The sequence below is a fragment of the Pezoporus occidentalis genome, unplaced genomic scaffold, assembly GCF_034315485.1.
Source record: "Pezoporus occidentalis ecotype Australia unplaced genomic scaffold, CSIRO_AGI_Poc_V1 ctg78, whole genome shotgun sequence".
Lineage (NCBI taxonomy): Eukaryota > Metazoa > Chordata > Aves > Psittaciformes > Psittacidae > Pezoporus > Pezoporus occidentalis.
Window position 1 is genome coordinate 1,039,197 of NW_026916137.1, and position 23,631 is coordinate 1,062,827.

Consider the following 23,631-nt stretch of genomic DNA (forward strand, 5'->3'; position numbering starts at 1 on the left):
TTATATACCTTTTTAAATGGTCAATCACTATTTTTTTTTCCTGTGGAAAAGAAATACGTATATACACTTATGTATATATTTATAAGCAGAGAGAAAAACAAAGGGCTAATCATCTTTTCAGAAGTCAGTACATGGGGCCTGCTAGTCAGCTGGTTTCTTTGGTATACACAATTAATTCATATTAATTATCATGTATTGCAGTGGTGCTTAGCAGCTGCTGCTGAAATTGAAGCTTCCTTATGCTGTATCTGCAAAACACTAAGGAAGAGTCCTAGCCTTGAAGCCGTCAAAGCCTAACTAGACAAGAGAAGACATGGCAAGAAAGAGCAGATATCTCCCCTATTTAATTTCTCTGACTATCCTTGTAATTTCTAAAGAACTTTTACACAAAGCAGTTCTTGGTTAGATATCCCTGACCAAGCTAGTGCCTTGAACTGTCCCACAGTAATACTGTGCAGACAGTAGCCTAGAGCAAGGACCCAGAAAAGCCTCACAGATGGGATGCTGTGCTTGTACCAGAGGCCCTCCTTTGATGTGGGATTGCTCCACAGCAAGTCTGTGGGGCACTGGCAGCAGAGCCATCACTCATTTTGCCTTCAGTGACAAATACACCTAGTGTCTTAGCTGAGGGCACACAGAGGGGCAGTGCTAGAATTGCCTAAATCTTCCAAATGAAGAGCTCCCAGTCCAGCAAACCTTATCCACAAGTTTGGTCACATCTAATTCCATGCTTTTCACTATACTATGCATGGCACATCATCTCTGGGGAAAGAAAAAATAAATATGTTTTTGCAGCATAAATCAGTTTTGGCTGCACCTCCTGTTTCAATATAGATTCTGGGTACTGCCTTTTATTTGCTAAAATACAGAAGAGTTGCCATTAGCACTCTGTGTTATTTTAATATTATGGTAATGCATTAAAAATCCATAGGTAGATTAGATATTTAGCATTCAGTTGAAGTTCTGGCACAGTCTGAGGGCATGAACTGTAGCCAAGAATATATGGATTCTTGAAACTGTTTCCTGTGCTAAATCTCAGCGTCAGCCTGTCCATAAATAATGAGAAGGACGATGTAAAATAATTGTATTGTTAAAATAGTGTCAACTCTCCCTCCCCTACCTTTTTTTACAGAAATATATTGCAAAAAATTCATAATGCAACTGGCCATCTTGTTCACGTCTTTCTTTCTTCTTCATCCTGATGGAATCAGTGCTCTATATTACTCCTTAGATTCAAGAGATTATGGCAATCTTCTCTGCGTTTTCATTAGTTGAGCTGATTCTGTGCAAAAGCTGTTTAAGATTCATGAGTGATTTTGCCTCTGCAAAGAATAGGAATGCAGCTGAAGAAAAAAAATAAAAAAGGAGATGTTTCCAGTATTCTCGTCTGACCATGGGATGCTGATGAGAAATGTGCACACAATTAACATGAAATAAAATGCAACTACATCTTCCTTCAGGACTGTCTTCATAAACTGAAGTGTGCTTTGCTTACTGCATCCTTCCTCTTGTGCAGACTGATGTTATACAGGCATGCTTCTGCTTTACTGGGTCTCTGCAGAGCCATAATCTCCCAACAAGTATCACAGATTTCCCTCAGTCTCGGAACCTTGAGGTCTGTGGTTTCTGCGGCCGGACTCCTTTGCTTCAGGCCAAAGTTTCTTATTTTCTCACACCAGAAGGCTTGCAGAATCAGGCAGATCAGGGCATCAGATTCTATTGATCAATGGTCCTGAGAAGCTAGAGAGAGAAGAACCCCTTCTCTGCCCATAGATCACCATACCTACACCATGGATAGGGGCATGCTGTACGCTGTTCTGGCATGAACAAACTGCTAGAACTGGTCAAATGGTGAATTTGGGATTAGATAATTACTAGGCTCCACATCTGCAGTTCCCACTTCACACCTCTCAGTGGATGCAGGGATCATTTTAACTGAGTGATTTTAGGCTGATTGTCATAGATCTCACAGGAAGAAAAGCAGAACTAGTAACAGGATCCCTGCTCCAGTGGGTTTAATGTGCTTAGAGGTGCCAGCTGCAGCAATCCAACGTAGTGAAGTTCACTACAATGGCTTTGTGCCTCCTGATCTTCCAAACAATTAAGGAGACTGATGTGTATGATTTACATACCCTGGATGTGCTCAGGAGACCACCACTCCTGGTGATGCGTAAGCACTTCCACACTGGGATCCATTTGTCAAAAGTGTTTGCAAATAACACCCACCTCCCCTTCCTCCTGGCTTTGCCATCCTGTTTCTGCAAGGTACTCAGAGCAGGAGCATGGCATTGAACATAAGATAGTCTGAAGAATTACCTTCAGGCTTATTTCTAGGCACACTTGCTTCATTACTATCTTGGATCAGGGCCTTAGCAATCTGCAGTCACTAAGAGAACAACTCTAATGTGAAGCCAGAGCCAACTTTGAGTGCCTAAGCAACAGAACTGGCACATTGTATTGCTGCTCTCTTCTTCATTAAGAAAGATGATTCAAATATCATTATTTCTTGAAAAGCATCCAGCCTGTGAAAAGATTCAGACACTGTTGATCAAGTTACCATGGATTTCTTTAGAGACATTCAAGCTATTAAGGGCAGGAATGTTTTGTCTGAAATGCTATACAGAAACCTACTGATAGAAATAATCACTTGCTAGCTGTTACCTTTCATCTTTTGTACACGAGTAGAAGTTTACCATGTTCCTAATTACAGTGAATTAGATTAATTTGTCTTAGAAAATCAGGCCATTCAGAGTATGAATGTTTTCTGGAAAGGGAAGAGCAAAAAAGACTTCAAAGGGTCAGTCCAGAAGAAAAGGTTGTGAAGATAGGCGTACATGAGTCATAAAGGAGGGATACTGTAGGTGTCCTTCATACCTCTGCATGATGTTTCTTCTTCTTGCACAAAGGAAATTGGTAATGTTGGACACAGACAGCAGACCATCTTCATTTGAGGACATAATTTATTGGAGCTTTTTAAGGAGCCACTCATTATTTCATAATGCACATACACATTTTATCAGCCACAAGATCATTTCTACTTTCTAATCTCACTCTAGAAAGTTTCCAAGATGAACTGTGTAACACATCTGTAACTGTAAGAATAATATTTTTCACTACCTGTTGTAAAATAAAACAAAAGAGGAACTGATCAAGACAAAAAAAAAAGTATATTGCTTTGTGTTCTCATTTAGAGAAAGGTCTTTTTACAGCTTTTGGTGGTGTAGAGGTGACTGGAATATGTCCACAATCTAAGAAACTGCAGAAGAGGAGCAGCTGCTTTCCAACCTGATGCTAAGAGGATACATGGCATCCAGTATATCCCGTAAGCAGAGCTATAGCTCCATCAACCCTTCTCCCTACAAGTCTGACTCTGCTGTAACAGCAAGGAAGAATTGTGCAAAATAATATTTACCTTCATCTTACAGCCCATTATAAGGGGAGTGGAAATGAGAATCAGTGTCTGTATACATAGAAGAGTATACATACTTGTTACTGTAAGCCATCGCCCTGTCTTCCTCAGGGTTACAAAGAGTAACTGTGCCTTGTAGCACAACTGCAGAATGTCTCTCTGAAGCTGTCCGAGGTTTCAAATTGTTTAAATCCTTCCCCAGGTTATGAGGAAAGTTAACACAAATATGTCTCCTTTAATTTTTAATCCAGAGGACACTGAAACAGAGAAGGCCAGATTTTGCTCACTCCTCTGAATGCAGCTAGCTCTGAGGCAGAATATAGTCACTACTTAAAAGTCTCTATCATAACTGCATAATTTGGCTGAGGCAGGACAAGAGGTGACTGAAAATGTAAGAATAGCTCCTTGGTGGATGTTCCCTCCCCTTCTGGGTTTTAGGGAAGAATCTGTAAGTTCACTGCAATTCCTTGGGAATCAAATTGCTGCAGAGGACAAGCTGAGGAGCAGAAAGAGGTGTTGCATCTCACAAAGGAGACTTTAAGATTCATTATTTAAGCTCTTATGTCCCCACTGGGATGCAAAGAGGATTACGACCTGTCCTCGCTGAGAGCAAGGTGGTTATAATTACTATCTTGATCTGGTTTCCCACGGATTCCCATTCCTTCCCATGCCCTAGGTCTCCAGTCTGGTCTGCTGATTTGGATGGGGATTCCCAACTTCTCTGAAGCTGAGCTTCACTTGATGGGAAAGTTGCTGGTGTGCTTCATGCATCACTGGGCACAGCTCCCCAAATACAAGGGTGAGGAGACTGGGCTGTCTCTCACACAGGTGCTGTTGTCACCATTTTAACACGTTAGTATCATTAGCAAGCACTGCATAGCAGCGTCTTCAAACAGTTCATGGTGGGCAAAGGGAAGAGAGGAGGAAGTCAGGCTGAATCATCTCCTACATGTGAAGGGCTACAAGATCTGCTGTTCTGAGGCACTGACTGAAAGAGAACATGTGTTGCAAGTGCAAATGCTGTGTCCCCAAACATAGTGCAGCGGGTGGTTTTGGGACCAGTCAAGATTTCTAGGTTATATGTGTCATCCAGGTAATGCTGCCACATTTCTGAATGGGATTTCCTGGATGGGAAGCACACCACATACGGGGAGCTAGACACTCCCTGGCTGCATCACAGCTAGCTGCTCAGTGTGTATCTTGGGGGCAGCAAATCCTTTCTGGACTGATTGTGACAAGTGACAATTCTTGACTAGCAATGTTTGCCTGATTCCCTGAAAAATATCAAATATGAATGATCTGAAAGGTCACTGGTACAGCATTTACAAGCAGAGGAATAAAGGATGTAGCTATACTGGAACAGTGTATTTCATTCATGGCAGGTGGGACACCTCAGATCATGGGACAGCCTGGAAAACCATATATACAGGATGGCATGAGATAAGGAGGTCCTACCTAAGGGAACAACCAATGCAGATAGTCCTGCTTTGCCCTCCCCCCACACACCCCAGCACCACTAAAGGATTAAATAGCTCTGAATTGGTACTCTACCTTTGCTCTCCACCTGAGCTTCTTAGTTCTCTTCATGAGCTCCCAGGCTGCTGGTGGCTTGCCATTTATCCTTGCCTTGCTGTCCAAAATCCGGTGCCTTTCCAGGCTACAGTCACTACTGCTACCCATTTAAACTGATTAAACTAACATGGATGAATTTACTTGGCACAAATAAAGGAATGCTGACACAAACTGCTGTGCAGGCTGGTTCTAAAGGGTGCTTAGCACTAGGGGAGGGAAGGGATGGGAAGATGACACAGATGAGCAGCTACAGTGGTAACATAGAATAGTTAGGGTTGGAAAGGACATTAAGATCATCCAACCCCCCTGCCATGGGCAGCAACACCTCACACTAAACCATGTCACCCACGACTCCATCCAACATGGCCTTGAACACTGCCAGGAATGTCACACTCACGACTTCCCTGGGCAACCCATTCCAGTGCCTCACCACCCTCACAGTAAAGAACTTCTTCCTTATATCTAACCTGAACATCCCCCATTTAAATTTGAACCTGTTACCCTTTGTCTTATCACTACAGTCCCTGATGAAGAGTCCCTCCCTTTGTATCCTTATAAGTCCCCTTCAGATAGTGGAAGGCTGCTGTGAGATCCCCAGTAGCGCAGCTGGATTTGAGTTTGTTTGTCCACAGCCCCTGAATGCAATTAAACTGGAGCCTTGGGTGGTCTGGTACATCTGAGAAAAAATGCTACGTATTGAGTTAACTAAATAGAGATTTGGATATTTGTCCTTATTTCCAGATTGTAACATTCATAGGCTTGTGTGTGCTGAGTAAGTATTGAAGATTTGGCTGCTGTAATTACTGGTGGCAGCTCCTCCATTAAATGTTGTGTAACACATGAGAAGACAATGATGCCTATTTCTAATATGTAGTAAGAGGAAGGGGAGTTCTGCTGTGACTTCCATCAATCCGTGAAGTGCCTTTTATTCCAAATCAGGCTGCCTAAACTCAAGAAGACATAACATTTCTGAAAATTCAGCTTTGGAACCTGCTTTTTTTTTTTTTTTTTTAAATTTCTTTCAGATTTCTGCATTATCCTTGCTTTGCTAAGGTGCCCTTGACTGTTATATTCAAGAACACTCATCTCAGGACATCCACGTGAAGTGCAGCAGCCTAAGATAGTCATCTTTCAAACGCTTCTATACACAGTGAATTGTACTATGATGAATTGTTCCTTCACCATCTAAGTGCATAGTCCCTTATCCAGGTTTGTAACTTTTCATTATTTTCTTTTTATGTTATTTCATTTTGAGAAATTTCTTTTTGATGTAAATGTCAAAGTTTGGAAAATGCTGCTTAGAACTGAAAAATATTACTTCAGTTGTCTTTTAGAATATAGTAATTTACTAAAATCAGAGTATTTTATTTTTTTTAGGATTTATCCATTTCATCAACATCACCTTATGTGAAATTACCTTAGCGCAATGGAAATGTTTTTGTTAAGCATTGTCAAAAGAGCTTTTAGGTCAGTCTGATATCTAAGCTACACCATTTTGGCTTCTAATATTGAAAGTTCATCTGAGCCTGCCATATAAAATAAAACGATATGGCCAAAATGGCACTATTCATATGTAAATAGGATCCTTTTCTTGTTTACCTGCAGCTGTGGTTACACTGTCCAAGGGATCAGGGCAGGCTGGCAGGGGCGATACTGTTGTAGGTGTCTGTTACAGACCACCAGATCAGGGTGAGGAAGTTGACGAGGCCTTCTACAGGCAGCTGAGAGCGGCCTCACAGTCACAGGCCGTGGTCGTCGTGGGGGATTTTAACTTCCCTGATGTTTGCTGGAAGGACCACTCGGCAACCCAGCCACAGTCCAGGAGGTTCCTCCAGTGTGTGGATGGTAACTTCCTCCTGCAAATGGTGGATGAGCCGACCAGGAGAGGAGCGCTGCTGGATCTCATCCTCACTAACAAGGAGGGTCTGGTTGAAGCAGTAAGGGTTGAGGGCTGCCTTGGTTGCAGCGACCACGAGATGGTGGAGTTCAGGATCTTGTGTGGTAGGACTAGTAGAATACCAAGTAGAATTGCAACCCTGGACTTTAGCAGGGCAAATTTTGCCTTTTCAAGCAATTGCTAGGGGAAATCCCATGGGCAAGGCTGCTTGAAGGTAAAGGGGCCCAAGATAGTTGGTTGACATTCAAGGATTGCTTTTTCCATGCTCAAGATCGGAGCATCCCGACACGTAGGAAGTCAAGGAAGAGGGCCAAGAGACCCGCGTGGCTAAATAGGGAATTGCTGGGTATGCTCAAGTGGAAGAGGAGAGTTTACAGGTCATGGAAGGAGGGGCTGGCCACTTGGGAGGAATATAAGGCTGCTGCTAGAGGATGTAGGAAGGCAGCTAGGAGGGCTAAGGCATCCTTAGAATTAAACCTGGCAAGAAGGGTCAAAGACAGCAAAAAGAGCTTTTTCAAATGCATGGCAGATAAAACTAACACCAGAGGCAATGTAGGCCCACTGATGAACGGGATGGGTGCCCTGGTGACAGAGGATACAGAGATGGCAGAGTTACTGAATGCCTTCTTTGTCTCTGTCTACTCTGCTGCAGGCAGTCCTGAAGAGCCCTGTACCCCTGAGACCTTAGATGAAGTCAGGTCGACGGAGCGACTTGCCTTAGTCGATGAGGAATGGGTTAGAGATCAGTTGAGCAATCTGGACATCCATGAATCCATGGGTCCAGATGGGATGCACCCGCGGGTGCTGAGGGAACTGGCGGAAGTCATTGCTAGACCACTCGCCATCATCTTTACCAAGTCTTGGGAAACAGGAGAGGTGCCTGAGGACTGGAGGAAAGCAAATGTCACTCCAGTCTTCAAAAAGGGCAAGAAGGAGGACCCGGGTAACTATAGACCGGTCAGCCTCACCTCCATCCCTGGGAAAGTGATGGAGCACCTTATCCTTGGTGCCATCTTAAGGCATATCAAGGATAAGAGGGTTATGAGGGGCAGTCAACATGGCTTCACCAGGGGGAAATCATGTTTGACCAATCTCTTAGCCTTTTATGAGGAAATAACACGGTGGACGGATGATGGCAGAGCGGTGGATGTGGTCTACCTTGACTTCAGCAAAGCATTTGACACAGTCTCCCACAGCATCCTCACAGCTAAATTGAGGAAGTGTGGACTGGATGATCAGGTAGTGAGGTGGACTGCGAACTGGCTGAAGGAGAGAAGCCAGAGAGTTGTAGTCTATGGGGCTGAGTCTAGTTGGAGGCCTGTAACTAGTGGAGTGCCTCAAGGGTCAGTACTGGGACCAGTATTATTTAATATATTCATCAACGATTTAGATGAGGGAATTGAGTGTACTATCAGCAAGTTTGCTGATGACACTAAGCTGGGAGGAGTGGCTGACACGCCAGAAGGCTGTGCTGCCATCCAGCGAGACCTGGACAGGCTGGAGAGTTGGGCAGGGAGTAACTTGATGAAATATAACAAGGGAAAGTGTAGAGTCCTGCATCTGGGCAGGAACAACCCCAGGTTCCAGTATAGGTTGGGAAACGACCTGTTAGAGAGCAGTGTAGGGGAGAGGGACCTGGGGGTCCTAGTGGACGACAGGATGACCATGAGCCAGCAATGTGCCCTTGTGACAAAGAAGGCCAATGGCATCCTGGGGTGTATTAGAAGGGGGGTGGTTAGTAGGTCGAGAGAGGTCCTCCTTCCCCTCTACTCTGCCCTGGTGAGACCCCATCTGGAGTATTGTGTCCAGTTCTGGGCCCCTCAGTTCAAGAAGGACAGGGAGCTGCTGGAGAGAGTCCAGCGCAGGGCAACAATGATTAAGGGAGTGGAGCATCTCCCTTATGAGGAAAGACTGAGGGAGCTGGGTCTCTATAGTTTGGAGAAGAGGCGACTGAGGGGTGACCTTATAAGTGTCTATAAATATATAAAGGGGGAGTGTCACGAGGATGGAGCCAGGCTCTACTCAGTGGCAAACAATGATAGGACAAGGGGTAATGGGTACAAACTGGAACACAAGAGGTTCCACTTAAACTTGAGAAGAAACTTCTTCCCAGTGAGGGTGACGGAACACTGGAACAGGCTGCCCAGGGAGGTTGTGGAGTCTCCTTCCCTGGAGACATTCAAAACCCGCCTGGACGCATTCCTGTGTAACATTATCTAGGTGTTCCTGCTCCGGCAGGGGGATTGGACTAGATGATCTTTCGAGGTCCCTTCCAATCTCTAGCATACTGTGATACTGTGTGATACTGTGATCTGGATTGCTTTTCTCAGAAGGGTACATGTCAATTAACTGCACCAACTGAACATCCTGCCACTGTTTTGAACACTGATGTCAGACCTGACCAATGGGTTACATCTAAAATATACCAAACCAAGGTACGCAAGAAAATTGCTTGCAGGTTCCTTAATACCCTTGAAAAAGGGATATTAGTTTCCTGCTGGTCAGTACAGACTTTGCTGGTATTTCTTCAAAGCTTCTATGCATGATATTTTCAGCACTGTGTCTGGTCCCACCAAGACATGTTTCTTCCACATCTTTAGGCATGGTGACATGACTTTACCCAGCCCAGCAGGCACCCATGAGAAGCTTCATTGAAAAGTTATTAAGCAATCTCCTTAGAGCGTGCAGCAAGACTTGGTGGAGGCCTATAGAGCTTGACCATGCAGGGAAACCTGTCCTCCCACTTCCTCATTGCCTGTGACCATTTCTGTCTTCTCCCAATCGCAAGGCCAAAGGGCCGATGCTATACATCCTCTTAAAGATTAAAAATGGTCAATGTTCTTGATATTTATAACATTTTAGGCTATTTTTATCATTTACTATGCAGCTATAGCAAATGATTTAATTGTGTGCTACCCCTTTGCCCCTCACAGTGAGTGCATAACACTTATTAGCTTCAGTAGGAATTATGTACACATAACTATGCAAGAAATGAATATACCCTTTTGATTACAATAAGGTTATAAGCAGCAGGAGTCCATTATGATTAGCAGTAAAATGAAGATTTCTTTAGAAATCATGAATGTTACTTTATAATTTCCATTTCTTCTTCTCTTTTTTCTCTGTGTGCATCTACACATTTATGTTTTGTCTTAATTCAGGCACCTTGCAATCATCCCATAAACTGTTATTCATTATAATCCAAAATGAATTTGCTGAATCTTTCTTTTTTAATTTCCAAAGGATCAATTACACCATCAAGAAAGTAAAAAAAAATAAAAAAGAGGAAAAAATACCAAGAGCAACAAATGTATTAAAATCACTCAATGATATTTGTCTGAATTCACTTTCTGCTTCCCTGCCCTAGGGCTAGATGTGACTTGAATGTCACTTTGCATCCTTGCAAAGTCTGCCATATCCAAAACTCTTCATACTCCCAAATGGTAACAAAGGTGCTGTTAGCATCACCTTAGCCACTGCAAAGCAGTACAAAGTCTAGTGGGGAGGAAGAAAATGCTAATGGCAGGTCTACTGTTACAGCTGCTGCCACGGTATCTGCCTCAGGTGGTACAGTGTGAACTTCTGTTCTGAAAAGGTATTTTTCCTGCCATTCTGTCACCTAGGAGAGATTCTGGGAGGCCACAGTTTGTGCAGCATAAATGAGGGATGTGTCTTTTGTACAGGCAGGATGTAAGATCCCTGATGACAGTGAAAGCTTTGAGGCAGTGTTGGAAGAAAGGTGCAATGGTTCTGAGATGAGGGTGGGATTAGGTCTGTCTCTTTTAGATATAGCTGCATCCATGGCTGTTTGAGGTAGGACAGTGGACTAGGCAGTCTGCAGCTCTACTGTGTCAGCTCCTGTGTTTCACACATATCTGCAGGAAATTGTAATTCAGTCCAGTCCATATGCCGTGTAAATGGCCAAGAATTACATCCATCTTTGGCATTACAGAACACGTTTATTCTGAGAGAACAGGGAAGCAAAAATCAACAATCTCTGGCACTTTAGGTGAAGTTACATATCTCAGCAAAGAAGGTGGCATTTGTCTTCTGACAAACACAGCAAATGAAGGCAAGTTGTATTTCGCAGGAGCGAGTTATATCCTCTGGTACTGCATACTGACCAGTCGTTAGAAAGGACTGCTAAGTTTATTGCCATTTCTGATGTTTTTCTATAGCTGCTTTGGTCCTGGCTAAGTAATTTTATCTGGCAGAAGCCAGAGTCTGTGTGTGGTTCTGGAAAGTGGCTATCCTATCTTTACAAAGGATCAAGCCTTCCTATGGAGCATATCTGCTGCCCCAAGGAATCACACGGTATCTTCCATTAAAAATAAAAAAGAATTCCTACCAAATGCTATATGGGCTCATAGCAAGTATCAGGCACAACATTAACTTGAAATAGAGGACTTGTCATGACCAGAGGGCTAAAAGGTATGTTCAGCTACATGTATACAGACATATGGATATAACCTCAGGATACTACAGTGAGCCAAACCCTTCTGCAATTAACAGTGGCTGTGACATGTGTGAACAACATATCTGTCCACATATTGCTGCCATTTTGCACCATTTATCTTATCATCCCAAGTGTTCTCAGTAAGACTGACCACTTCCCATTCAGCTGGGAGGAGGTTTTCCAATGACTTCAGCAAGTGTTAAGTCTTGTGGCTAAGAAAATAATTCAGTTGAAACACTGCAGCATTAATCATCATCATCACCATCATCATCTCCAGATGAGTAAACCAGATGAATATTTGAATATTTGCTTTCTGTAGTGGTAGGGGCTTCTTTCTGAGAGGTGGAAAGGTAGCTTTCCTTCTGGAGTTTAAGACATTGGCTTTTTGCTTTGCTGTTATAGTTGATCCTCCAAAGAAGCTCTTGCAACACAGCAGAGGCTTGTGCTCAAGTTGGAGAATTTGGACTGTGATGATGGGGTCTCTTGTTTAGCATAGGAAAAAGCATGAGAAACTCCTTTACATTTATCACTCTAAAATCCTTGCAAGATTATAGCAGAATGATTCCTCTGTAAAACCAAGTAAGCCAATGTCTTACCAGTTCTTCCAATGCCTAGGAACACTAATATCTTTGTGCTTCTTGTGCTTCAAAAGTGAATGGAAAAAAAGCCCTGATTTTTTTTGTCACATTTCTTCATATGTTGTTAGTTTCTTCTTGCTAGAACTCTTGAAAGCCTAGAATCAAGGCACTATATGCAAACCAAAATGTTATTTGTATATTTATAAAACTGTATTACCAGGTATTAAGGTAAGTTACATCTAGCTCTATATTTAAGATGGAAAATTGTTTTTATTATGAAACCCTGTTTTTCAATAGTTGTAGCTTGTGAAATACCCACCTTCTAGGCTGAAGTTTGCCATGGTTGCTGAATAGTTTGGAAAATTTTACATATAAGGCATTCAGACCATTTTCAAGTGACAATGAGAAGCAGAATATATTTCTCCAATTGTAACTTGTGACCCATTTCAACAATTCATATGAGCAAAATAGCTGGCAGTTAAAAACTGTGATTTGCCATAGAAATAGCAATGCCTAAGTCTCAATGGTCAACCTTACTGTGAAGGAAATAGACTTTTATTTAACTCACATTTGAATGTTTGAAAATCCCATACCAACGATGTGTTGTAAAGGCTTTTTCCTCTTCCCTTTATTTTTTTTCCTTCCTAATTTTGCCTCATAATGCCGATCTTGGAGACACTTGTACAAATGCTTAACTTTGCACACTCTGAGCAGTTTCCTTGGCTCCAGTAGAATGACCAAAACACATACAGTGTGTGTGGGGAGCGTGTCTTTATAAAATAGGATTACAGGCTTTTTTTTTTTTTTTTTAACTACCAATCTATACCCTGTAACCCTAATCTTAATGCATAATGACCTGGCTATGTTTCAAATGCTTTAGAACTTTAAAGAGATTTAAAGGATGCAGACTTTCAGAAAAACAAACACTCTTACCACATACAGACTTCTCTCCTACTGTTGTGATCTACAGGAAAGAGACAGAGGGAAGAAAAATACTCCTGAACTTTATTCTTATCTTTTTTTGTGATTGGACTTCATAGTTTTTGGTAACTTACGGCCTCTGCTGCACTTTGACAATGGGTGCAGTCTAAAATGTGGGAGCCAGAAAGCTGTAGTGAGGGATGGATGCTGGCTTCACTAAGCATCCATCCCTCTCCTTGTTCCTGAAGAAGCATTTGGCAGTTGATCAAAAGACGAACATTTGCAATTCCTGCACTGAAGCTGTAACAGTGAGCCTTTGGCAAGCCCAGTTAAAACACTAACAAAAAGAGGTCCAATCCCACAGCTATTAAAGGTGACAGGGAAGCTGCCTACTGCAGGAAAAGGCTGGGAAACTTTCTATCAAGCACTGCCTTCTAGTCTTTGAGCAACTCTTGCAGGCATCTGCAAAAAGAGGTGGAGACAAAAGGCAATACATTAGCAACAGACTTTGAAAGGTACGTAATAAGCAAGGATTTGCTTAACAGGGCATGGTTGAAAATCTTATGGATGACATTAGTATATATTTTTTATAAAAGCTCTAGAAGCACATATCAGAGGGTCTGCCAGAGCACTGGCACTCATCTAGGGAATCTGAGCAAATAAAAAGCATATATGGTTTCCATACATGCTCTGTCCTCTGCTGTTGTATGACTCTTCCTGTAACAATGATGGACTTGCCCAGAGGCATCGAGGCCAACAGTTTGCCATCTGGGTCTCTCCACAATGCAGCATTGCATTCGGATATAAACTCCAGTTTAAAGGCATTCAAATCATATTAATGTGACCAAGCTAATAAGCTCTGCCTTGGGAAACTGTTACCTAATGCATCAACAACTGTTTAGAGTAAAATGCCAAATTCAGCTATTCTCTCTGCCCAGGCAAATGCTTTGATCAGCAGAGTAGAGAGCAACAGTCCCTTGTACTTTCTTGCTGCCTGACCTGATGATTGACCATTCCCATCTGCTTCGTAGCCCATGCTGGATAAGGGTTGGGAAAGCCTAAAAGATGAGCAGGTTGTTAAGTGACTCGAATGCTGAGAAAGATAGATGTGAGTCTGTCCTTACTAGGCAGCGAAGTTAATTTGGGTTTTCCACTAGGAAAAGAGTGCCCCAAACACACTACTGGATAGGGTCAAACCTTCTACTCTCCAGCTTTGGAAAGAGGGACTGGGAACATGTCCCTGTAGTGCTGAAGAGAGCACTCCTAAAAGACAGGAGACCCCACTGCTAAGCCCTGCTCATTACATTGCTTGGTACCATATTCGGGCTACTCTGACATACCGACCCTCTCTTTCCATGAGCCGCAGGTTTGTGAGCCCTTAGCACAGCTTTTGGGTGCCAGTCTGGGGATACCACACTAAAAGTCTGGTGCTGTGTCTGCTGTGACTTCTCCCAGTTCTGGTCTCTAGGGACATCAGAGCCACAAGACAGAGCTGAGCATGGAGAGCCTTGTGTGAGTTATCCCACTCCTGAGTGACTTAGAAGCTCCTAGGAAGGGAGGGAGGGAGGGAGGCAGATGGGCAGGGATGTGTGGAGACGGAGCAGGTGCATGATAGCACTGTGCTGGACACAAATAAGGCATATTTTTCATGATTTGCAAATGTCCATTTGTGATCCATCTCTCAGCACTTAAGTGGAAGGAAGAGAGTGGGTGCATTACAACATGTTGTCTCTCAGCTTGCAGCAGGGCAAATATCAAACCATTCCTCCTTATTACAGTCAATCAGAGGGTTTACTGGTAATAAAGCCAGCTTATCTAAACAAAGAGGCAATTGTGAATTACACACATATAATTTTATCCAGGGCCTATGATGACTCAAACTTCCTTTCTTGCAGCTGATTGCATCATTAGAAGGTTTCTGCTCAGGATTAGGAACCTTTGAAGGCATAAGAGCCTCATGATTCATAGCCTCCTGTTATTTATTTGCTTTAGAAATTACTTAATCCCATTGTAGGGACATCAGGGTGAGACTGGGTATAGTGCAGGGGCTGCCAGCAAGCATTAAACCACTGGACTGGCAGGGTCTTGTGCATGAACACATACTGGGCTGCCTCTTTGGGGTAAACTTTAAGCTTTGGCAGCTTTGTTTTGGGGAACTTACTACCTGCACCTCTTACTGGTGTACATTTTCCTCCAACTTTAAGGAATGGTGAGATGAGATGGCCTCACTCCAGTTGAATTTAGTCACTCATAGCTCCTCCAATATTTCCTAGGCTCAGTGGGTTGTAGAAAACTGTCATTAAACATGCAAAAGCAACACTGACGTTTACTCTGCAAGGAAGGAGAGAACATATGGAGTGAGCCCACGCTTCGTGCACTGCAGCGCTTCAGAGACTGGATTAGCATCTCTTTTTTCAGTTGGTAGTCTGGCCTGGAAGGTTTGCTAATTGACTAGTGTTGTTAGCATGGCAAAAACATCAGTGTGTTATCCTGAATGCAGCTGCAAGCAGGATCCTAATGTAATTTTATACCTTCTGATGCTTGATTTCTAGCAACTTTCAGTAGATTATCACCAATATTTGGCTGCTGACATCAAAAATGAGGTCACACCTGTTCCCAAGATGGTTCTTTCTTGGCATCTCTCAGTTTTTTATCACTGAAGCCTTCCCTTGCTCCTCACCAACACCCAGTGATTGTGTCATAGAGTATTTGGTTTTGTGGCCTTACTGCATGCTGTATAACTGGGGCCAAGAGACAAATATCACCTACAAAGGCTCCACAAATGATATATTTTTTTTTTTCACTGAAAATTCAATGAACATTTCATATACAGTTCACAATAGATGCTTCTAGGAATTTCATTCTGAGCAAAATGGGAGCACCTTCCTTTAACCTCAGTTCTTCTGTGTTTGCAGTTTGATATTTCCTGTTTGAAGTGAGGATGCAAGTAGTAAATAACGATTCTCTGCTAGAGGGAATTACTGCAACGAGTATTTTAGAACTGGGGCTTAAGGCCTATTTTGCACTATAAATGGAAAAAATGGTAGGGGAAAAACAGAAGGGAAAAAAGTCAGTTGTAAATTCCTCATGGATTTTGCAGTTTCTCAGCTCTCTTTCTTTATAAATATATACATACATGCGTGTATATTTAATGTACTGAATTATTGCTATTTCATGGCTCCCCCTATGCCTTATAACACTAGAAGGGGAAAGAAAAAAGGTGTAAGCTCAGGCATCCTGATTTTAGGAAAGCCGCAGGAGAATCTCAGGCTTGCATCTAAACTTTACAGTTGCAACATCTTACAGAGCTGTTCCTGGGGCAATAGAAATGATGCAGTTACAGTGACAGTGCTTTTGGAGATAGCTCTGGAACTGTATTTGACATTAAAGTTAGGTTGGAGTTGGGTGGATTAGACTTCATCTGCATCTCCAAGCTTCACTCCTCATCTGTGCAACTCCCTTGTTCAGCACTCATTTCCAGAGTGCAAGAAATTAGGGTTATTTCTTTGACAGCTGACCTAGAAACTCAGGGTCAAGTTCTCCTACTTTTCTGTAGAGTTTTATATCACATCCATCACCGCAGCCTCCAAGCAGTTTTTCATGTAGAAAGAAGTCACTAGTCCCACACAGATTTCATGGGGGCTCTGGCAGTTTCCCTTTTTGGGGGTCAGCACTCTGCATGGATGACTGCTTTCTTTGGATAGGATGAGGGACTGAGAGCATGAGGTGGGGAGAACAGAGGCTTTTGTACTGTTAGTGTCAGTGATGGCAGTAAAGTTGTCTTCAAGGAAAGACTAGTGACATCCCTTAGAGGCTTTCAGGCTTGGGAATACATTTGTTTCCCACTTGAATAATTTCCATAGAGGTTCCCTTTTGATCAGAGCTGTTTTGTTGTCATTTCCTCTGAGGAGGCATTGGCTCAAAGGAGTCCAGCTGCCAGCAGGGACCACAGGCTGAAATTTGGTCTTTTGTGGAGCAGGGATTCAATCCCTCAGTTTGTTCGAAAAATGAGACTTTGAATTGATGGCAGAGGTTATCTACAAGCTAGGGAAGGGACTACATCAGAAGTTCTTCATGTCTGCTGTGTCTTCAGCCACACAGAAGGCAGCATTTTGTGCCGGCTGGAATTGAGTGGCAACTTCAAAGTGAGGTCCAGATATGGTTGTTCCTAATACTCCACACTGATGCTGAAAAACGCATAGAATACATTAGCCATGTCCCACTCCTGGGCGGAAGAGATAAAGTTGCCTTGCAAGCTGAAGACAAAAAAAAGAAAGGCATTTTTAGAAACTAATGGTGTGAGTTGGCTGCCCAGGCTTAGTGAGGATTCTGGTGGGACTCTGGAGCTTTGCACCATTCCTGACAAATGGGCTTCACCAATGGAGCCATCCTCAAAACACATTTGACCCTGAATGGCAGGCAGGTTATTTCTGTTACAAAGCTGTCTTAATCCATTGAAACCTTCTGTCTCCAGACTGGCACGGGCTCTGCACGTTACAGATGCTTCAGCTGTGGTAATGAATATGCTACCAAAGAAGCAGTGCATGTGGTTTGGCTATAAAACGGGGAAGAACTTGGGTAGTTTGCTGGGGTGGGAAGGGGCAGGCAGAACAGAGGCAGAAGAGACATTTCCCCAGGGCCAAATGCTGCAAGGTGTGTGGCAGCACAAGGGGAACTCTGCCTGGGAAGCCCCTTCTTGGATCTAAGTGTCCTGCAGAGAATAGCTGCCACTGCAGGAAGTGTCTCATGAGGAAAGCATGGGTGGGAAAGCAAGTGGGAGCAGATAGTGACAGATTTTGTCCTGGAGCTCCTTGCCCCAGTTCGTTTGCTGCTCGGTAGCACAAACAGCTTTTGTAGGGATGCATGCAATGAAACAGAGCAGGCTGTAAGGAGCAAAGCAGGGAGATGTCACAGTGTGCTGTGGGGAAAATAAGGGCAGGCGTCCAGGCCATGGAGAGGATGGAGATCAGGACCAGCAAAAGGCTGGGCATCCAAGCCTTTTTCCCAGCACTGGTTGTGGAAGAAGCATCAGAAAAAGTTAAGGTGGGAATATTAATGTGCGAAAATGTTATTATTGGTGTGGGGCTGAGGGAGATGCAGAAGAGATGCTGAGGGAAAGTGAATGTGAGATGAAAGAAGAGTCCAAAACTGGTCAGGTGCAACACAGGCCATAGGTTTCCCTAGGGAGTGTCCCTATGGAGTCTGGCATCTCATGTTGCAAGCAGATCTTACAGAGAGGTATTTGACCTGACTACAGAGAAGGAGAAACCACCGTTTCCCTTGGTATTTTTTTCCAGCGATTAATCATCTGTGCTCCTAAGAATTTGTGCCCCATTACTCCTTTAGATTTGCTGGGCTTCACCTTCTGGTAATTAGTTCTTTTTATGTCTCTCTTTGCTAGATTAAAGATCCCTTTTGTAGCCAATATTTTCTCCCCATGTGGGTAATTATACCCTGTAGCCACACCGCTTCTCAATCTTATTTTTGATTAACTAAATCAGATTGAGCTCCTTAAGTCTTTCCATGCAAGGCACCAGGCTCTTTCGTTCTTTCTCATCCCCCAGTCGTTGAATTACATTTTGTCACTCTTCCCTCCGTCCTGTCCTAGTTTTTGTGGCACCTTTCTAACAAATGGATGATAGAACACGAATCAGTATTCTTCTGTCAGCAGCACGCATAGTGGGTCATCAACCATGTCAAAATCTTTAATTTTAGTATTTTAATAGTAAATAATATACCATAATGCTTTAAAAACCCCAGGCAAACAACAAAACCAACACACCAAACAACTCTCTGCTCTCTGAGCTCCTGCAGACACTCAGACATCACCTATTAGCTGCTCCAGGCTTCTGAGCTCCTGTTGGTGTGGGGCAGAGCTGACTTGAAAGCTGCTCCCATGACAGCAGGCAAGGATTTACTGAAGTGTAGGACTCCCTGTTTCTCAGTGCCTCAGTGCCTCAGCAAGAAACGTGGGGCTGCCTCCCTCACCTGGAGTTGGTGTGAACTCTGTGCTTCTCCCCAGGGAAAGGTAGTAGTTTCCATATTCAGAACATACTTCTGCTTCAAGCCTCCTGTCTTACTACCCAAGCACAGGAGATTAAGTCTTTTCCATGCATAATTTACTATTCATTTACAGTTATACACCAAAACTACTTTAGCTCTGCTGGTGCCAAAAAGCTCATGCTCAACCCTTTGTCTTTATGAATGTTGCTACTTTTGAGGGTTTGTTTATCATCTGACACATACTTTATAAGCTTCTGTGTTGGCTTTTGCATGGCGAGGTTGCAATAGCAGGGATCTACAGGGGTGGCTTTTGTAAAAAGCTGCTAGAAGCTTCCCCCATGTCCAATAGAGCCAATGTCAGCCAAGACAGACCTGCCGCTGATCAAGGCTGAGCCCATCAGTAACGGTGGTAACACCTCTGGGATAACTTATTTAAGAAGGGGGACAAAACCCAACTGTGCAACACCAGCAGTACTCAAAAGAGAAGGGCTGCACCCCATGGAAGGGACCCACACTGGATCACTCTGTTCCTGAAGGACGCACCCCATGTAAGGGACCCCTGCTGAAGTAGTCTGTTGCTGAAGGACTACACCCAGGGAAGGGACCCATGGTGGACCAGTCTCTTCCTGAAAGATGCACCCCATGGAAGGGACCCATGCTGGAGCAGTTCATGAAGAACTGGAGCCCATGGGGAGGGCTCACATTGCAGAAGTTCATGGTGGGCTGTCTCCAGTGGGAGGGACCCCATGCTGGAGCAGGGGAAGAGTGTGAGGAGTCCTCCCCTGAGGAGGAACTAGCAGCAGAGACAATGTGTGCTGAACTGACCACAGCCTCATTCCCTGTCCCTCTGTGCTGCTCGAGGGCAGGAGGGAGAGAAAATCAAGAGTGAAGCTGAGGCTGGGAAGAAGGGAGGGGAGGAGGAAGATGTTCTAAGGTTTGGTTTTGTTTCTCATTATTCTGATTTGATTGGTATAAATTAAATTAATTTTTCCCCAAGTAGAGTTTGTTTTGCCTGTGATGGTAATTGCTGAGTGGTCTCCCTGTCCTTATCTCAACCTATGAGCCTTTCATTGTATTTTCTCTCCCCTGGCCAGCTGAGGAGGGAAGTAACAGAGTGGCTGTGGTAGGCACCTTGCATCCAGGCAGGGTCAACCAGTACCAGTCACAGCTTCACAGATAAACCAGGGCTAGTTCTTTTTGTTTGTGTCAATAATTTAGTCTTTAGGTTGTGATATGGAATAACTCCAGCATCAGACAAGAAGTTCATTTCACAATATTACCAAGGGTATAAACACATTAACTGTTTCCCATTCCAGATTCATTTGTTATACATAAAAGTGTCATCTTCTAGCTGTTGCTAATACATTACCATCAAATATAGAGGATGTCTAGGTGCAGATGAGTTGCTGTTGCAGACACATCATTATTTTTCAGGACATCTTGCCTTTGGAGTAATGGATTTCAAGATGTTAATGTTGTGCCAAGCCAAAAGGCTTATGCTAAGGTATGAAAATAAAGTCATCAAAGTGGATGTTCTTCAGGTAAACCTAATCTACAGCAGTAATCACTTAACTCTGTTATAATTAAAAATAGACAGGAAGCTAGTCAGAGAAAAATATTCTAACAGATCATTTGTCGATGACATGCTGAGTGAATAAATCAGAATAAACTGATTTAAGCATGGTTAGGGGCTTAGATTGTATATTATTTCTTTCTGTTTATAACACAAAAGGAAGGGTTCACTCTGCCAAGCTTGTCTGATTGCTTGTGATGAGATTTGGAGGGATGCCTTTAGAACAAACGGAAGTTTTTCTCTTCAGTGATCCCAGTCTGGGTGCTTCAACTGGGCATCAGTGAAATGTGACACAAAGCTCCCTTGATCACAGAGCAGGCTTCTGAAGGAGGACAAGATGCACAGTTCTGAGGCAGGGCAGCAGAGGTACTTCCGCACTAAGGAAAAAGAAAAACCATGCTGTGCTGTACACCACCTATTCCTTATGTGCTATGAAGTGCATTGGGAGCTGGGGTTATTTGTATCAGTGTGATGACCAGTCCATCCAGGCATGTCTCCAGAGGGGGGGCAAAGTGGGATTGGAGCCTGCTGTGAGGTGCAGGGTGTGAGTCATTTTTGGGCTGAGTCAGGTGAGCACAGGTCAGAGCCGGAGGTAGCACCTTGTCGTAAGAGGTGCCCGCAGGAGGATGGAGAGAGCAGCATTACTTCCCAGCTGTACAGATGGAGAGCTGACACACAGATGGCACTGGATGAAAAAAAAACCAAGAAACAGCAAACAGAAAGATTACGGTCAAGCAGGGCTTGAACATGGATCTTCCAAGTCCCATGCAGGGGCTGCTGGAGGGGTGTGGGCAGGGTGTTGAGAGTAAGGAGAGAGGACTCTCCCTTCAGGACATTCACCCAATACAGGTGAATGTCCTGAAGGAGAGAAAACAGCAGTCGGAAGGGACTGAAGGCACACAGACCAAAGCTATGCTGTAGTTAATCAGCTTAGATGCTCACTTTGCTGCAAGCCAGCATCAGGGTATGTAAGACCAGTGTGCTCCTACTCATCGGCCTCATGAAGGCTTTTACAACCACAGTCAACTTCCCTAGACCATCAGACACAGTTCTCTGGAATAATCAGGCAGTAAAGAGGGAAGGAATGAAAGAGAAAAGGAAGGAAACAAATAAAGAAAGGGAATGAGAAAGGTCTTTGATCAAAAGCTTCTACAGATCTGATTTATTATTATTATTATTTATTATTATTATTATACTACATTGTAGCACAGCAGTGGGACTTTCTCAGGCAGGAGATGCCAGCTGGGACAAAAGAGGTGCAAATCTGGTTCACTTTGCAACATGGATTCTTGCTGAATAGGGGTGAACTCCAGCCATCACATGCATTTCAACTGGAGTCTCAGGTTTGTCTCTGAAATATTAGATAACTCTGTGATTCAGAGTTGCCTATGCCTATTTTCCAGGTAGACCCTTTTCCTCTGTGAGTCTGAGCAGGCTGTGCCAGGACCCACTTCCTTCCTGTGGCTTCCATAGGAAGAGGATTTGGGGAGGGAAGTACAAACAAAAGAAAGTTTCAGCAGAATGGCTTTAGAAGGGGAGCACACCCAACCCTACCTCCCCAAACACCTCCCTCTAACATAGGAAGCATTTCTATGCTTTACTTTAGTAACATGAAAAGCAAGATTGAGCTTTCACGGCCCTCTCCAAAGACCATGACACCCCACTTTCTTGGAGTCTGACAGAGGACATTGCTGAGGTGGATTCCTGGAAATTGATTCAGATTTGGTCAGCACAAGCTATCTCATAACAGGAGGAAGATTGTCATCAATATTGCTTCTGCTGGAGGCTGGTGGCAAGAGGGAGACCATTGCCTCGGCAATTTTCCAACAGTCAGGAAAGTGACTGTTAACTACACCAACATCAGGCATGAAGCAGCAGAGTCCAGGATGTAGTGAAACAGCAGCTGGGTTTCATGGGGTGTAAGAGATTCAAGTGATCCCACAGAGTGAAGGGCAACAAGCTGGTGGGTGACAGCAGCAAAATCAGCAAAACAAACTCTCATCAGCCGACCTTACCTTCCTATCTGCATTACCTTCTGTAGCTGAGTGGTGCCTTCCTACCAAGGGAGGGCAGGAGAAGGAGGAGGGCAGAAGCATCCAGGTCTGCAGACTGTGCCTGACTCAGACCCCAGGCTGACTCAGGCTAAGATGATGCTGCTTCTTCTCCTGGTTAGAAAAAGTTATTCTTATTTTGTAAAGGACAATTTTAAATACCTTTCCTTTAGTGATGGACCAAACTCCAGCCACAGCTGAAATAAGCAGTAGCTTCCACTTGCCTTTTACTGCACACTTCGATCATTATTATTAAATAATACTATTAAGGGAAAACCTAGATGCCCTGGCTGTGACAGGAGATCCATTATGTTACATTGTCTGGTAAGTTTATGACAAGAGCTATAATCATTTAAGGGCTAAGTGGGTACAAGGGAAAAAAGAATAAAGGATGTATTCTTATAAGAAGCTAGTTAAGGAATGTCCTGCCTAAAAATAGTTTGTGCATAACTGAAATTTTGCCATGAGATATTGCAAGTTTGACAATGAATTCCAATTTTCCTCTGAGAAAATGTGGATGACAGCTTTAGAGCTGCCCGCCTGACAGGCATTTGTCAACTTTGTTTTCTGTCTTCAGGGAGGCAGTGGAATCAACAAGAACCATTTTAATGGGCAGAAAGTCAGCAAGCTGAACAATAAAATAATACATCCTGGTTTAACTTTTCTAAAGACCATAAATGTGGGGGATTCTTACCTAGAATTTCACTTCTACAGAAAGCATTTGTATTTAATTCCTCACTCTCAAGTATTTGGGGAGCAGAGGTTTTGACAGGTTAGCAGAGAAAAGTCACCATAATTCACACTTTGCACTGTGGCATAAGTCTATGAACTGTCAGTCTCTTCATGGTATGCAGTTTTGGCCAAATCTGTACAAAACCACCATGGTGGTTTGCTGGGGTTGAACATGCCAGCCTTTTCTCAGTAGCCAACTGTTGACTACCGCAACAGTCCAGCAGTACTCCAGCAACAACATACAGGGAAGTGAAGGTAAAAAAAGGAAAGCCACAGGATTGTCAGAACTATTGAACAAATGTGAGGCTGATCAGAACGAGTAAGGGTTTTAATAAGCGGAACATTTTGTAAAGTGTGATAACTGATGCAGAGGCAGTGAAGGGGAATGTCCTAAAGACAGAGTGGTCAGGGCCATATATGCAACATACCATGCTCTCAC